Below are 19,224 nucleotides of genomic sequence, written 5' to 3'. Positions count from 1 at the left end.
AACTAGCTTCTCATATATACGTATTTTGATTGAACATTATGATTTAGTTATCAGTGAGATAAAGAAAGAAATTGAAGCTATATACAAAGAGCTAACTGAATTGTTGAATATTGAGCATCGAAACACGTTGTTTAATGACTTAAAACACATGACTTCCTCTCTGGACATTAAATGCTTACGTGACAAAAAACGTAAATTACAGAGGGACTTTCTTGATTTCAGTAAATCCCAAGTTTTTTCTTGGCCTAAAGATAACACACACTTGAGATTTGAAAAGCCAAATAGATCATCGGATAATTTACCTAGGTCCTCCACAACCACTGAGCAACCGCGTCGTGTGGTTACTCCCACATCGCTGATGTCATTGGAGGACGTTACCAGCATGAACCCAGCAACAGCTTCAGTGCCTGTGATACATGATAACACAATGGGTCCACGTTCAAACACAGTTGTGGTAGAGGCACAAATACATAATGGTTTTAGTTCCAATGTCGTTTTGAATCTTGGTAAAGACAGTCCAGTCAGAACTAGACTTTTGTCATCCAATCCGAGGATGAAATATTTGGCTTAGGCGAAGGTCTCCCTTCTTTTCCCTTGCCTTACAAACCTCACGAAAGGAGGACTTGGTCACCACAAATAAGACCAAACAAGAGGAAAAACATAGAAGACAACATGCCGTCAACAAAGAAGGTATGGCGAACAAAAACTTGATTGATTCTAACGACTTTAAAGATAATGTTACCATAGACAATTTGGTCGTTAATATTTCTAATTATACTCTGAATGCTTTTGAGACCTCTGTCCTTAACGAGGGACTTGGTTTCATTCCCTCAAGTTGCAATGATGTCACGGACATCATTGTGGATGTTAAGTTATTTACGAGAAATCTAGCCTTGAAGTTGTTATATGGTAAACAAGATGAACGTTCCACTAATACTTTTACACCTTTTAGAAAACCATCTTTGTTTGTACCTCAGCAGCATCCTTTATTGGAAGCATTTGAACAGGCAGTTGAAAAAGACTTGTTTGAGTTATATAATGACGTGAATGCGAAACCACAGTTTTTTAATTTAACACCTAATGAAAAACAGGCTCTCAACAGCTTGAGAGTAAATGATACTATTGTCATTAGACAATCGGACAAAGGGGGCGCTGTTGTAGTAATGGACAGCTCTCAATATGTTGAAAAGATGCATTTCATGCTCTCTGATAGTGACACTTATTTACCTCTACCTAGTTATAGGTTGAACACCCTTATAAAAGATGTGCATGCCATGCTTTATGATTTGATGTTGTCTGACGTTATTGACAATGATCTGTATTCTTATTTTTTGATTGACAAGCCTTTGGTACCATCGTTTAGGGGGCTCCCCAAAATACATAAGGACACCTTTGATCCACCTTTGCGCCCCATTGTGTCCTGTCGAGGTTGGCTTACAGAACCCTTATCGATTTACCTCGATAAGATATTAAAACCCATTGTTTCTGAAGTCAAACATATTTTAAAGGATACAACTAATTTCCTAGACAATTTGGCAGCTTTTAGTCGTTCATCTTTTTCTTTTGGTGATTATATATTAGTCACTTTAGATGTGAAATCTTTATTCACATCTATTCCCAATGATAAAGGCTTGGAACATGTCAGAGCGATGCTTATACGCAGTAAGTTGACACCTCATATGGTTAATAGATGCATGTCACTTCTTGAGATAACTCTCGAGAACAATGTGTTATGCTATAAGAACGAATATTTTTTACAAATCAAGGGTGTAGCGATGGGTACCCCATGTGCCAACGCCTATGCCAACTTGGTGTTGGCACAATGGGAGTACAATTTTGTGCTTAATGATGATTCTGTTTTTTCCAACCATCTGAAATTTTACAATAGATTTGTGGATGACGTGTTTCTCATATGGGGAGGAACGGTTCAACAACTTTTAGATTTCGTTAAATACTTAAACGCGTCCACAGATTTTCTCAGCTTTGAATATACCCACTCTACAGATGACATAGATTTTTTGGATGTTAAGATCATTATGGGTAACCATGGCTTTGATACTGAACTCTTCAGAAAGAATTGTTGGAAGAACAACCTTTTACATCGAGGGAGTATGCACCCCCAACATATTTATAGAAACATTGTTAAGAACCAAACAACAAGGGTTTCTAGGTTGACATCAACGCATACAGCATATCATCAACACAAAGCTTCTTTAGCCAGAAATTTCATATCTAGGGGTTATAACAAGAAATAAGTACTTGAGGCAATTTCTGAAGGTGATTCTAGCAGAATCAATGAGGGAGCTCCTATAATTACTAGATCTAACATTCAATCGGATCAATTGAGGTCCAAACATACACCCAACACCAATAGGATTGTCATTCCTTACACCAACAGAAATAATCACGTTCTACACATTTTTGACAAACATTGGAACTTACTCATGATAGATGAAGAAATGAGATCTCTGATAGATACAAAGCCCAGGGTAGCTTATAAGAACATGCTTTCACTGAATAGGTTACTTTGCTATGACAAGACCTACACTTTAACACAGAAAAATTGTAAACCTGGCACTTCTGCCTGTCACACATGCAACCAATGCCAATATATTGCCAACTCCTGCACATATATACACCCTATAACCAACAGGACATACACTGTTAAGCACCATGCTACTTGCAGATCTACCAACTTGGTATATCTAGCTGACTGTCAAGTCTGTGAGAAATTTTACGTAGGGATGACTACCAGATCCCTGCGTGAACGCATAAGAGAACATATATATGCAATTACCAAGAAGAATATGTTGAACGCTCTTGCGAAACACGCTGTGGAGCTAGGTGATGCACATACATTTAAGTTCTTAGTTCTTGAAATAGTTAATACTGATGGTAGATTAGGTAATATAAAAAACAGGGTTGAAGAAAGAGAAAGTAAATGGATCCTGAAGCTTCAAGCCCATAGATTTGGGCTTAACGATAGGTTCACCATCAAGCCTTTTTTAGCTTCCAGACCTCTCAAGCATTGACTTTTATGTAACGTTTTTATAAATGTGATGTTATATGTTTGATTGTGCTTTTATATGGTTGTCTCTTTAAGAGATTGTGACATCATGATATACAGGTGTATTTAATGACCTACCTTGCAAACTATTTTTATGTCTGATGAAGCGTTGTGCAACAACGCCGCAGCCACTATCTTCTGCAGTTTTTATTGCTTCACAATAAACGTGGATTTTATTCATCAACTTGGATTTTATTACTTCATGAGAAGAGCCTGTTGGTTGTTTATTTATTTGCAGTGCTACAGCCCATGTTGCACTCTTTACTTTTCTGTTTTTGATTTGGTTCGTTTAAGGAGAGTGCTTTACCTGGCAGCGTGGTTCTTTTTTGATATATATATATATATATATATATATATATATATAGAGAGAGAGAGAGAGAGAGAGAGAGAGACAGGGTCATATTTACTGCAATAGATGCCTGTTGAGAAAGCCATGGACTCAAGCTCAATGTTGACACTGCATTGGCATCCCATCTTGCAGAAACTCTGTACCCATTAACTACCACATAGGTGGTAGTCTACTTAACACCCAAGGTGTGATAAGAGACCATGGGACACAGGTGGACAGTAGTCTCCCCTTTGATAATCACAGTGCCACACTAGTCATGTCATCTGTCTATGTGGCACACGTCATCACAAAAGGTGTATCATCCAGGGAAATATAGGTCAGTGTTCCCCTCTACTCATCATACATAAAACCCATTATAGAGTACAATGCCCCATGTGGTATGTACCTCACAAGACATCTATAGCAACTGGAAAGGACACAGACATACCTCACAAAGAGTAATACCAGCCTCAAACAGATGCCTTATGCAGACCGTCTCACAAAACCACAGCTAGACTGTGTCACATACCGCCTACCCAGAGGTGACCTCTGCTTAACATACAAAGCTATGTCAAACCCACAGCTGTTGGACATGCTCCACGTAAACAGATCACAATCCCTACGAGCTACATGCTCTAGGGGCCTAAGCCTTGTGACCTCAATAAACAGCACATGCTGGAGGGATAAATTCCTATTTCAGAGACATCCCATACTCTGGAACAAACCACCTATCAATAGCAAACAAAGCTCCTAATTAACAGTCGTCATAAATAATCCTGATGATTGTATGGGAGATAGGAAATACACCCCGGGAATCACCTCTGTGGCTCTGCTTGACAGGGCCATGTGAAATGAAATTACCTGTGTGTCAAAGGCCAGGATAGCGTATGGCTAGACTTCTATAGGCCCTAGGGCCAATAGCCTATTACCTACCTATGAACCGGTACACACCCACATGCATTTGTTGCAATAATTGCTATGTGAGATTGACTGAGTGTGATGGTGAATGTGTTGGTGAATGTGTCAGAGTTCTGTATATGTGTGATTGCTTAGTGGGAAACTGTTTCTGTCATGGTATTATGTATCCTAGCTGTGATCCTAGCAAAAGATGTGTATACAATTGCTAGGCAGAAAAAGCAGTATGCCATACAGTCTGACGTAGTCCCTTGGTGTCGACTGGGGTGTCCCATTGTAGGCTAAAGCAGTACATGTATGCTTATTGACTATTACTGCTGGTGAATCCAACTCCTGTATGAACTGTAGTACTACCTGAAGCTGTATGCCTAAACAGCACAGTATGGTGTATGTCCACATTTCTTGGAACCACTGTTTTGTGTGTTCCCTGTAGTCCTTACAGATTACATACCTCAGGCATAAGGTTTTGTAGCTACTGACACACAGTACTGTATGGTACACAGGTAAAGGTCATCTGGGTTGCCATACCTTTGTGTCTGGTATGTATGTCTGATGTGTTTGTGGGTATGCCTGTACCATAGCCTCAGTCATATGTGTGTTACAGGATATAAGTGCATATCTAGCAACATGTATAGTCTAGTACAGCAGTATGCCACCTATATTAACGAATGTGCACATATGTTAGGCAGGAGTTTGCCATCAACGACTAGTGTGGTATACTGGTAATACTGTAACTGGACTTTACAATCATTGCAATAGATTACATATTTCTTGATGCATTAGCTTGATATATTCTTCCTGTGGCTAGGTGGTGCACTGTGTTCGCATACAGTGTGCCATGTACTGTTGTATAGTCTTACATACTGGTTTATCTTTGTTGCTGTGCAAAACATGGTTTGATATATAGAGTGTGCCAGGCACTGTCAAGCAGTTGTGGGTTGAGCACTGATATGTGGTATTGAAAGTGTGTATCCTCTGACAGCCAATAGGTTGCTATATATGGGAGCTAATTGATATCTGAACTTTAGAATGTTAAGTGTGCCACATGATTTGCTCACACATATTGTTTCATTGTCTTCCAGGGTCATGGCCCACCATCATAATCCCACCTATAGCCCAGCAGAGGAGGAACAGATAACAACAAGCCTGGTGCAGCACTATGCCCTGCTGTTCTCAAGAACCAGCCAAGACTAGTATGAGTGGACTGCACTGTGGCAAGATCTTGTCCATAGGGTAAATGACATAGGCATGCATAACCGGACATATGAGCAGGTACGCCATCACTGCAGTGATTTAATTAGACATGTCCAGCAGCATGCGTCTGATATCCGTAGTCAACAGCTTGCCACAGGTGGTGGGGTAACCATCCACCCCCCCCCACCAGAGTAGAGGAGCTGCTCCTGAGCCAAGTGGCTCCTGGCCAACAACATCAACAACAATTAACATGTATCATCATGGAGGCTGGAGCCACCCAGTAAGTTGACATGGAGCGTGCAGGTAACATGGTATAGCTGTAGACTACTGTTACCTTTATTGGTACAGCATGCTTATGTGAGATGTGTACTGTGTAGTTAGATGATGTAGTGCCTAGTGTTGTGCAATACTAATAATTAGGAATATAATCTGTAGGCCTGTGACTGTCAACCATTGTACTACTGTACGATTGCAAACACACAGTAGCAATGCCACAGTTGTTGCCACTGACAAACTGTCTCATATCCTTGTAGGTCCCTCTGGTGTGACAGCAAGGCAGCAGACCCATGCTGGTGAGTGTGTTCCACATTTAATATTGCTAATTAAATGTGCATGTCATAGGTGAGGTGTAGGCCATGTACACGTAACACATCTACGCATAATGCATGCTGTGCATGTTAGCTGTGAGACCATGCACATCCCAGTAATGTGGGTAGCTGCCTAAAAGACGTGCAATACACATAGCATCGCACACAATTGTGGCAACACTGTATTGGACATTGGATAGGCAGAGTCGATGCACATGCACACAACATACACAACTTTGTCATACGCAGTACACGTTAACATGCTACACATGGCGTATTCAGACACCCGCTGTAAGGTCACACTCCAGTATCACAAATGTCATCTACACAGCACACATAATATACCTGAGGGGTAGATGCCTCTCATGTGGCTGTGCGACACTCTTCAACACATAACACATTCATGTAAGGCAATGCCCCCTATTGGGCAGCTTACAAACCCATGTAACAACTGGCTGTGAAATGGTGAATGTAGCCATGGTACTGCAGTTCTGGTACAGTATGGTATGTGCCGGTCTGGCACACATTAGTAGCCTTGAGTGACTACATGCTGCATGATGATGGCTCATGGTACTACACCCCATCCAGTTACAGTGACCACAGTACTACACATAGCATTAATTGCTATGCTCCTCAATGTTGTGTGTGCAAACATATGCACCTATACACAATATGCATAGCAATCAGCATTTGCACAAGTGACACATATATGTCTTGTAATGCTATTGAGTGTATAGGTCACATGACACACACTGTGTATGTGTGATGTTTAATGTTGCAGTTGTGTTGTAGCATGTCATGTCATGGCTGGCACTAGCATGTCCACAATATGTGCTACACTCACCATAGCCACTGTACAATGGCTATGTTGAGCAATGGTATTCCATCAGGTATGCATGCACCACTCATCCTGTGTGCATACATAGCATGCATGTGCTAAACTTGTGTCCACAATTATATGCTAAAGACACAGACGCTCTAATCAGAAATGGTTATCTATGTGACACACAGATACACATCCAGCCATGGTATGTATACCTGTGAGTGATGGTGCACAGGACATTGCAGATCTTTTAATACTTGCACAGCAATGTTGTGTCCATGTACACATTGCATTCCAGGGTGAGGCCAATCACTGAACAACAACACACATGCATCAAAGCCATGTATACTGTTATTAGCAAGGGCTGTCTAAACTCGTACTGCATGCTGTTGAGCAACACACATCCTGCATGCTGACATGTGTGATATAACTGTTTGGCTTGTGATACTGTACCCCACCATCACCCGCTACTGAATATGTTCTGGATTGATGGTGGTGTGTGTGTGTGTGTGTGTGTGTGTGTGTGTGTGTGTGTGTGTGTGTGTTTTAGTGAGGAGTGCATGTGTGCATGTGTTCATGTGCTCATGTGTGCATGTGTGCTGACATCATGTACAGGTCGTAAAGTGTGTTTCCTGTCTTCCTCTCACAGGTGCTGACTTTGGGCTGGTTCACTGCAGCAGGGAACTGATGTCACTGAGCAAAATAGTGATAATGATGATAGGTGTATTGAGGCACAGGCATGTATGCCAGAGTCTGTCATTGGGCCACCAATCGACAGTACACAAGTGTCCACCCCATCCATGCACACAGTCATACTGTCAATACATCCATTACCAATGCCCTTAGCTGAGGGACAGCGTACAGTCGGCATTGGCCAGGACAGTGTGGTATCCAAGGCACATGCATCCAGACACAGCAGCCATACCCAGATATCTGGAAGGGTACCACATAGGCAGATGTCCAGGGGTTCTCATCGGAGCACTGCTTCTCATCATGCCACTGGCAGACGTGCCACAGGTCGTACAACCTCACGCATGTTCCAGGCTGTCATGGAGGCACAGGCATGTATGGAACGGTAAACCAGACAGGGACTAAGGGCACAGAGGGCACATAACACTGCCGTAATTGACAGTATCCGTGACCTAGAAGGTGCCATCCATAATTACACTGAGGTCACTGATAGACATTGGGGTGAGACATTAGATGTCCTCCGCAATGTCATGTCCATGTGTCAGGACAGTGCGAGATGGTTGAGTCATCGACATGGACATATGCCAGCAACATCAGCAGCTAGCAGTCACCGTGGACATCCCTCAAGTCACAACCACTCAAGTAGTGCCAGTACCAGCCCCAGCAATGTTGGAGTTGGGCTGTCCATAGAACATCCTAGAAGACCACGTGCAAGTGGCTCTGGACAGTCCCAGCAGAGACCTGGGTCCAGTGTACATCCATCTACCTCTGGGGATAGTACCCAATCTGGCTTAGTACCTGATAGTGTCAGTAGCACCCCTGCCAGGCACAGGTACTGTATCCATGGCCAGAGATGGTGATCTGTAAAGCCTGGCAGGTACAGTCTGTGGCTGTCCCACAAATACCAATATATGGCAGCCACATGGTGGAACTCTGTGCATGCAGACATGCATACACATGAACCAGACACCTAGGGCTAACACATACCCGCACACATTACATCAACATTGGCCCATAGCAGTACTCTTGCCCCTCACAAACACACACACACACACACACACACACACACACACACACACACACACACACACACACATGTCAATTGTATGGCTCACTGTAGGCCTCTGACAAACCAACAACACACCCTGTGCATATGATGAAACCTGTGCCACCTCCTGTCATCTGTAACATTGATGCAGGAACAGGCTACCATGGTGCTGATGCACAGGGTGACTTTATAGCAGTATAGCAATGTTAGCATGTTGTCAGCAGTAGAGTGTAATGATATGCTTGAAGGTGTAGCTGAGCAGGCATGATGCATTAAAGCTATGATTGTTAATGTAGTATTGTTTACACTAGGGTTAGTTCCAATAGTGTATTGTCCACCTACGTGCCACTTGGCTGATGTGTGTAGTATTGGCAGCATATGTTAGAGAGTGGACAGTATGTGTGAGATGTGTGTAGCACAGATTTGCAGGTGTACATTTGTGAACATGGTGGAGGTGCACTGTATGCATGTACGTGCATAGTGGACACATGGGCAGGGTGACATGCCCTGTATTACACAGTAACACTCCATAGTTTCTGTTGGTGGCCAGTATGCATTGTACTACACACATTTCGGAACTTGACTACACATGTGTGTAGGACATGGTTTGACACTGTGCTATGGGTGATACTGTTTTTATCTGTCATTGTTTTGCATTCTGGTAGTATACATAACATCAACAGCCTGACCATAACCAATCAGATGATGTGTTGACAACTGACACACAGATGTAGGACACACAGTAACATTTGGATCCTTCAGGTACTATACTATGCCAGCAACCAGTGGTATTCACCTGCACCCATTACTGAGACCACTCCTGTTTGGCATATAGCTCTCTTAGGTACAAGCAATCACAGTAGGGATATGTCTGTCCACGTCTGCTAATGCACACTGTGGCCTATAATGCATTCTCAAGATGACACACACATACTCCACAAGGGTATCATACAGACAGATACCTGTTGTCAAACCCATGCTGTAAAGCTATAAGCCAAACAAAGCATAGTCATCCACCTTTACGGAACATAGTATCCCCACAGTACCACATAGGTAGTAGCCACAAACATGATGAACAGGTACCGATGTGTACATGCAACCAAGTGTTACATCATCTCTCCTTTGATAATCACATTTCCAAAGGTATTTTGAAATCCCTTGGTGGATCACCTAAGCAATAAGGGGTCTGCATGCATATCCACAAAGGTTGTTGTACACCTCTAAAGAATAGCCATCACTGATAGACTTTGCTGCGTTTGAACAGGTCTGACATATACCTCAGCCATAAACCCTCACTCACACAATTCAATAGAAACCGTAATGAGTGTGTGTGACACAGATGACCTAGGCTAGGGATCACTGCAGTGGCTGGCCTTGTCACAAGCATACAGATGTGACCTAAGGTCTGGAAAGCAGCAGCACACTCTGGCAAAGATGACATATGTGTTCTTGGAGAAAGCAGGGTTCCCACCCATGCAATAATTGAGGTCACATGTATGTATATGTATTTGCCACACAGCTACCTCACATGTGCAATGCACATTTTGTTGTCATACTGATATGTCATACAGTAGTAAAAGCAAAACCCACAACACATTGACCAACAGTGTCACACACACTCACCAAGTGCAGGATTCAAACCCCTACCTAACTACTTCATGATACTAGAGGAATGCGCATTAACATGACACGCTATACACATTACTGTGAGTTCTCTTTTTCACAGGTATATTTATAGGATGGTGACATCATCAGACTTGACAAAGATTAGTATCCCACTTTTGTGTTTTGTTACTCTCGAAAGAGATTGCTCTTTACCAAGGAGATCACACACAAACACACACACACTTGTCAAGTGCAGGATTCAAACCCCTACTTAACTACGTCATGATACTAGAGGAGTACGCATTAACACAAAGCGCTACACACATTATTGTGAGCTCTCTTTTCCACAGGTATATTTGTAGGATGCTGACATCATCAGACTTGACAAAGATTAGTATCCCACTTTTAAGGTGTTTTACTACTCTCCAAAAAGGTTGCTCCTCACCAAGGAGATCACACACACACACACACACACACACACACACACACACTTGTCTAGTGCAGGATTCAAACCCCTACCTAACTACTTCATGATACTAGAGAAGTATGCATTAACACAATGCGCTATACACATTACTACGAGTTCTCTTTTCCACAGGTATATTTGTAGGATTGTGACATCATCAGACTTGACAAAGTTTAGTATACCACTTGTAAGGTGTTCTACTACTCTCCAAAAAAGTTGCTCTTTTCTAAGTTAATTACACACAAACAGTTGTCAAGTGCAGGATTCAAACCCCTGCCTAACTACTTCATGATACTAGAGAAGTACGCTTTAACACAACGTGCTATACACATTACAGGGTGGTTTCTCTTCCACAGGTATATTTGTAGGATTGTGACATTATCAGACTTGACAAAGATTAGTGTTCCACTTTTAAGATGTTTTACTACTCTCCAGTAAGGTTGCTCCTCCCCAAGGAGACCACACACAAACACTTGTCATGTGCAGGATTCAACCCCCTGCCTAACTACTTCATGATACTAGAGAAGTACGCATTAACACGACGTGCTATACACATTACAGGGTGGTTTATCTTCCACAGGTATATTTGTAGGATTGTGACATTATCAGACTTGACAAAGATTAGTGTTCCACTTTTAAGGTGTTTTACTACTCTCCAGTAAGGTTGCTCCTCCCAAAGGGGACCACATACAAACACTTGTCAAGTGCAGGATTCAAACTCCTACCTACCTACTTTATGATATTACAGGAGTACACATTTACACAATGTGCTATACACATTAATGTGAGTTCTCCTTCCCACAGGTATATTTGTAGGATGGTGAAATCATCAGACTAGACAAAGTGGGTTACATTAGGTGACATTAGGTGGGCTACATAGAAGGAATGTCTAAACACTTTGGACATGTGATCATCAAAGGAGAGTTTACTATCTACCTGTGTCCCCAGGGCCATAATGACTTCCTCTGTACATACTGGATTACCACCTATGTGGTAATTTGTGTGCACTTTGTTTTATCCAAAGGGGATGACTATGCATTCTTTTGCATTCTGCTTGAGGGCATTGTTTTGACACCAGGTATCTTTCTCTGTAAGACCCTTCTGGAGAATGTCTGTGTCAGCCATAGAGTCAATTATGGACCACAGTTAGCAGTCATCTGCAAACCTGTTCAGCCATACACCTCCCATGCTTGCCTGTACCTCTGAGCAGTATCTACTGAACAGGTGGGGTCCCAGGACCAAGACAAGTGGGATGCCATTTGTGACTGGCTTAGAGTCAGACATGGCACCCGCAACTCTGAACATGTGTGTTTGATCTGTGAGCCACTTGGCCACCCATCCTGTGACATAGCTGTTAATGTTCAAGCTGGTATGCTTGTCCATGAGGACAGAGTGGGGAATGGTGTAGAAAGTCCTTAGTGATGTCCAGGTGGGCTGTGTGGACTATTTTCACCTCATCCTATGTCCTTGGTAACTGTTTGAAATAAGTCAACTAGGTTTAGGAGGCAGGATCTGCCTTTAACAAGGCAAAGTTGTGTACAGTCCAGTGTCTGGAGGTCCCCAATATCTCTGTTTATGGGTTCCATGACAATTTGCTCAATAGCTTTGTAGACCAGGATGAGTAGACATATAGGGCAATGGTTTCCAGGTTCTGTTGTGGCACCCCCTTTGCGGAGCTGGATGACTGTTAGTGTATGCCATTCTTTGGGTACATAGCCTGTGGTACGCTTGAGTCTGGACAGTGAATGTAGGTAAGGGAGTAGTTCCTTTTGGGGCTAGTGTAAGATGCAGCCTGGGACATCATCCAGTCCCACTAATGCTGTGTTCTTAGCTTTGGAGAAGGCTGTCTTTACCTGCATGTCCATGACATCTGGGGCTCTGCATCCTTCTGTGATGGACACAGGCCCTTTTAGGGGTGATGGGGGGGAGTTTACACTGAACTTGTCCCCCAGGATGTGGGCAATGAAAGTTGGTTCAGTGTATTTCTTGCCATTTTTCAGTAGCTGACAGCATATTTGGAAGTTGGCATCTACATGTCTGGTATAGCTACTGAAGGCTTTGTGGTTGTTATTCTTACATTCCTTGGCTATTTGACTTTAGAAACTGTCCTTGGATTATTTTATGAGCGATCATTGTTTCTTCCTAATAATGATCAGTGATGCCTTTCCTTTAGTGAAGTTGGCTCTATCATGTGTTCGTTTCCTCCTTCTGTTGTCTAGCTTATTTATGGGCAACGACCACCTGATTGTTTTCTTATTTTTGGAGGAGTGCATCTTGGTTTTATGTGTGATGTCTCGATCCATGCATCCCTGTAGATACTCATAGGATGCACTTGTAAATGATTCGGCAGATTGTATACCATTATCCTATAGCAAGAGGTCTTTGGAACGTTCCACCTTGGTCTTGGGAAGTGTGCAGTTTGCTTTTGAAAATGTCTTCACAGTTGTTTCATTTACTGGGTGGGGGGGGCGAGATGTGGATGTCCAGTGTGATTACTTTATGATCTGATATTACCAGCGAGGGGTTTATCTCTGTTGTGGAACACTGGTACCCCATGTTGGTGATGATCATGTCCAGTATGTTGTCACCTGTAGTGGGCATGGTGACCAGCTGTTCCAGGGTGTTAATGTTTTTAAACTCTAGGAAACATTGGACAAAGGACATTGTACACGAGTAATTCTCCCACTCAATGTTTGGGTAGTTGTAATCTCCTCATATAATGGTGTTTGATAGGATCTTTATATTTTCCACTGTTATCAGGAATACTGAGTGAGGTTCCTGAGACAAGGTAGGTGATCTGTAGCAGGCTACAATCTGATGAGCAGCTTTGCCCAGTGTTAGTTGCACTTGCATGGTCTCCATGGCCTCATGCTGTGCCACTAACCTGAAGGTGTGGGTATCCATAAGGTAAATGGGTACACCCCTTCCTTTTGTATTTCACTCATGGTTTTGGGTCCGAAGGTCAGAAGGATTGTGAGTGTTTTACGTTGGGCATATCCAACAGCTCTGTGTTTGACATAGCTTTGTATGTTAGGCAGTGAACACCTCTGAGTAGGCGATATGCAAAGGAGTATGGATGGAGCATTTTGAGGTGGTCTGTGTATGGCATGTATTTCAGGCCGCTAATGCTCTTTGTGAGGTATTGATGCAGGCTTTCCAGTTATTGTAGTTGTCTTGTGAAGTACATAACAAAAGTGGTGTTGTACTCTATTATAGTTCTAGTGAGTGATGAGTAGAGGGGAACAATGTCCTCTTCTATTCTGCATGAGACACATTTTGTGATGAGGTGTGCCACATAGGAGGGTTTTCTGACTACTGTGGGGATGTGATTATCACAGTTGTGTTCACTGTCCACCTGTGACCCAAGGTCTCTTGTCACACTTTCAGTGTTAAGTATACTACCGTCTATATTGTAGTTCTTGGCTACAGAGTTTTTAACAAAGGGGATGACAATGCACCTTTTAGCATTGAGCTAGAGTCCATGGCTTTGACAACAGCCATCTGTCTCAGTGAGGCCCTTTTGTAGGATGTCCACATCTTTAGTGTTTACAATTATGGCTCCTAGTTTGCAGTCCTCTGGAAACTTCAGTAGCCATAGACCTTCCATTTTAAAGTTTACTTCAGGGAAGTAGATACTAAACAGGACAAGACCTAGGACTGGACCCTGTGGTACTGCAATCGTCACTGGTCCAAAGTCAGACTTGGAGTCTGCTACTTTCACAGTGTGCGCTCTGTCAGTAAGCCTGTTGGCAATCCATCTTGTGACATAGCAATTTATACCTAGTTTAGTGGGTTTATCTATATTTCCAGAGTGTGCGGTGGTGTTGTAAGCGGTGGCAGGATCTACATAGGCTGTGCGAACCACCTTACCCTTGTCTATGGTTCTGGTGACTGCTTCAATGTCATCTATCAGGTTTAGGAGACATGATCTGCATTTTACAAACCCACCATGGTTGTGGTCCAGGGTTTGGGGATTACCAATATAAATTATTATAAGTTGTATGATGATACATTCCATGGCCTTGAAGAGCAGGCTCATCACACTAATGGGGCGCTAGTTCCTGGGGTCCATGGTGTTTCCACCCTTGTGTAGTGGGATAACCATCACTGTGCACCATTCAGCAGGCACAAAGCATGAGGTGAGGCTATGACTGCACATGGTACGTCAGTGTGGTGCCTGTTCATTCTGTGGTTTGTGTAGAACACAGCCTGGGAAGTTATCTGGTCCCATGGCTGCTGTGATACTGGCTTTGGAGTGTTTTTTACCTGTGCAGCCGTGATGACAGCAACTTTGCAGTCTTCCATTATAGAGATGTGCTCTTTTATGGGTGAGAGGGGGGTAAAGTTAACACTGATCCTATCTGCCAGGATGTTGACAATATCAGTTGGGTCTGTATATTTAGTGCCATTGAGCTGTAACTCAGAACAGATCTGAGTGTAGCCATGACATGGACCTGTCTGTTGGGCAGAGATCTCCTGAGTAGACAGTATGAACAGAGTACAGATTGGGTTACATTCAGTCTTGTTGCATGGGGCAACTGTTTGAGGCCAGTAATACTCTTGTTAAGATACTTCAGTGGTCTTTCTGGCTGCTGAACGTGCCTAGTCAGATTCATCGCAAGTGTGTTGTGGTACTCTCTGATGGGTCTGATGACTGATAAGTAGTGGGAACCTCCTTTGACCTACATGCACAGATCTTGGCAGTTTGTGTGAACACATAGCATGATTTTCTGACCACTTTGTGTATGTGTTTCTGGAAGTAGAGATGACTATCCACATTTCTCCACAGATCCCTTATTATCACATCCGTAATTAGCCTAAGTGTGTGAGCATGCCCAGTATGACCTTTCAGTATGTTGCTGCCTGACATTTGCTTCGTTTATTTAAGTGTGTGAGCATGCTCAGTATGACCTTTCAGTGTGATGCTGAATGAAATCCACTACATTTGTTGGAGTGTGTGAGCAAGCCCGGTATATAAATTTCTACTTTATGTGTATGGAAAATCAAGTTGTATTTTTACAGCAGGGCTCACCTTTGTGTCATAGATCACCAGGGATCTTGCTGTGCCTGCAGGGCTTCCATAAGACACTATGCATAGACTTATCAACATTTCTACATACAGGGGGGACAGCTATTCTTTGTACATTTCTACCCGGGGGCACACCTGGATTGTTACTGTGGGTGTACATAGGACGAGGGTTTCACCTGACACTTATACACATTTGCTATGTCTGCACTGCTATGTACGGTACACCATTTCAGTCTGTACTGTTGCCTATCATACTGGCTTGAGGCATACTACTGTACTACAGATCTTAGCGTCCAATGTCACGTATATTAGATTGCGACTTCATAGCCTACGCAACCCACATCACACCGCCTGGCCTGATGTTCTCTGTCTGCATAGGCCTGTGGGGGAGGTTACCCATATGCCTCTTTAGGGCCATGATACAGCATTTCTTTGTATTTACATTGGTGTACAATTGTCCTGCTGTGTCTGTGCCAGTGAAATGCTAATGCTATCATGGCTTAGTCATTCAGTACTGTGACTATAGTGCACAGTATCCTGGGTTCGAGCCCTGTCACTGATTTTTATTTTAATGCTGGGCAGACCAGATTGTTTAAGGAATAGTAAAGCAAATATGAGCATGTTTACCTGACTTTGCTCAACTTTGCCCGACCTTGTCCAACATTGGTCAACGTTGCCCGATGTTGCGCTAGTTAGCACCGGGCAATTTTGTTTACATATACTAAATATTGGTCAAAGCTGCTTAGCACTGCTTTATATTGCTTAAAACATGGCAATCATGCCTCAGGTGGTGCTTCAGGGCTGCCTATGTTGGATGCACATACTATACTCCCTATGCATGTTTGGAAACAGGTAGTGTCAAGTTAGGCATCCCTTTTATTTTATGTGCGAGTCAGAGAGAGGTATCATTTCCAGGGTTCCTACTGAGCCAGTGTATGTGCTATGCGTTGCCACTTTGCCAAGGCCAAGGCATACTGGGCATGCCTCCTTCTGCCTAATGGGGCAGGCTCAGGTTGTTCCTCCTCCGAGTCACGCTGTGCCTGTGCAGGCTTTGGCAATGGTGGGGAGCTGTTTTGCCCTGCCCCATGCTGTTCCTGCTGCAGCTGTTTTGTGTAGCATAGCACATACAATGACAATTTGGGTACATGTAGTTGGTGAGTACTGCAAGGCTCCACCAGATGTGTCCAGGCACCGGAACCGTGACTTGAGCATCCCAAACACACGCTTGACTACATTTCGTGTTTGTATGTGTGTGCCTCATTATGGAGTTCTTGTTCAGGTGTGTGTGCATTTCTGATGGGTGTCATCAGCCACGGCTCCAGTGCGTATCCAGCATCCCCCACTAGGTGACTGTCAGGGATGTCCCCATTGGCAAATGTCTGGTACGGCTGCTTCAGATGCCAGATATGGGAATCGTGGTAGCTTTCAGGGCAGCCAGCGCACACATTCATTATTATGTCCTGGGCATCGCACATGACCTGGCAGTTGATGGAATGGCAGCCCTTGTGGTTGATGTAGGCCCTACCTCATTCACCGGCTGGTGCTTTGATGTATATGTGTGTGCAGTCAATTGGACCCACTACCTCAGGGTATTCCGTTATTTGCTGGAAGAGACGCATATTGCTGGCCAATACCTCATGGGAATTGGGGAAATATACATGATCACCGACATGTGATGACATGGCATTCAGGAGCTGGTGCAGTACCCCGGATGCTGATGCCTGTGAAATCCCCATCATATCATCAGTTGGTCTCTGGAAGGTACCTGTTGCTAGTATTCTTAGGCCAACACATACCTTGGTTTCCACTGGGATGGGTTCCCCTCTGTTGGTTCTGTGTGTGAGGCGTGGCCTGCACAGCTCAACAATTTGCTGCAGGAGGTCTCTGTCCACTCTATAGCTCTCCACTATCTCCAGCTCATGTAGACCCTGGTAGGTTACCCTGGGTCTGTAAACTCTTCTCCGTCTCCTCACTGTGGGTTGCTCAGCAGCATTCGCAATGGCACCACCCTCAGCATCTTGCACATGTTGCCTTATAATCGCAATGGCAGCCCCTAACATTTTTTTGTCTCAGTTAAGCTTTTTAAGTTTTCGCTTCTCTTTGTAGACTGCAGTGTTGCAGTGTTTCTGAGAAAAACATGGAGGAATGTTGTTTGCAGAGTTTTAAGTGCTGGGTTGGGCTAGTGTACTGCCTGTGTAATTAGCTGATTCTGACTGATTTCACCTGGCCACTCTGCTAGTTCTCCTTGGTTAACTTCCTACTACTTCTTTTCCTTCCTTTTCCCTTTCTGTTTCCACAGGGGGCAGCACCACGCAAACACATGCACATGCGTGCACACACGCTCACACAGGCTTACACAGGCTTACACAGGCTTAGGCAGGTGCAAATACACACACACAGGCTTAGACAGCCTTACACAGGCTTACATGGGTGCACACACATGCACACAGGCTTAAACAGGTATATAGGCGTGCACACGCGTCACAGAGTGTAAGCAGCTTTGCAAGAAACTTTGCTGATATCCATGGCATACACCTTTGGTTTCTGGGCTTCAGTTTAGGCTACTGTAGACATGCCTCTTCCAGTCTTGAGTAACTTACAGCAAACACATGCCACTCTGCTCCAATAAGCTTACAGTCTTTGATACATACCCCCTCATGATGTCACCTATTTTCTACTCTGTTACTCCCCTAAACCTACTCTTACACTCTAGGGACATAGTTCACATGGCAGAGAAAATTGGGATTCACTATCCTTATCCTCATTTGCATAGGATTGCCTGCTAATGCTTTTTTACATCTCTCAGACTGAGCTTCCCCCCTTAGCAACCACTACTCAGTAGCCATGTTGTCTACAGCCTGCCATTCACCTGCATGGCAGAAGAATATTTTTAATAAAATGCCTATTTTTGGCTTTTTTCTGGTTTTTAGAGCGCCGCATGTTTGCACGGCGCTGCACTATGCTTAAACATTGGAGATCAAGGGAAAAAATATATTATTTTTTATTATTTTGCAACAGATAAAAATGCCAATGGCCTTATATTTGGCCATTGGCATGCTTCCTCAACTGGATGCATCCTTTATTTGGAGCTGTCATAGTTCCGTTTTGCTATTTGCAGAATGGTACTCCGTTACCAATGGAGTACATTTCTACAAATAACACTACTCTTACTCGGACAGGTTAGTGTTTCCTGGATCACAAATTTACCTCATTTGCATAGCTTTCAGCAGCAAATGAAGTAATTTGCATAACCTAACACTGTCCGTGCAAGAACAGTTTTAGGAGCTCTCATGCACGCCCCTGCCGGCTGTTCCTGGATCGCTCGGCAGACATATTGGCTGTCTGGAGTCTTACTCTACTCTTAGACTCCGTGCAAGCCTTCGTGAATCCAGCCCAATATTTTTACCTGGAGTGCAAAGGCTCTGACATTTTGAAACTTAACACCTAAAAGTGTAATTATATTATCCCAAAT

Source organism: Protopterus annectens, chromosome 6.part1 (genome assembly GCF_019279795.1).
Source record: "Protopterus annectens isolate FY-2018-M chromosome 6.part1, PAN1.0, whole genome shotgun sequence".
Lineage (NCBI taxonomy): Eukaryota > Metazoa > Chordata > Ceratodontiformes > Protopteridae > Protopterus > Protopterus annectens.
This window is presented reverse-complemented; position numbering follows the sequence as displayed.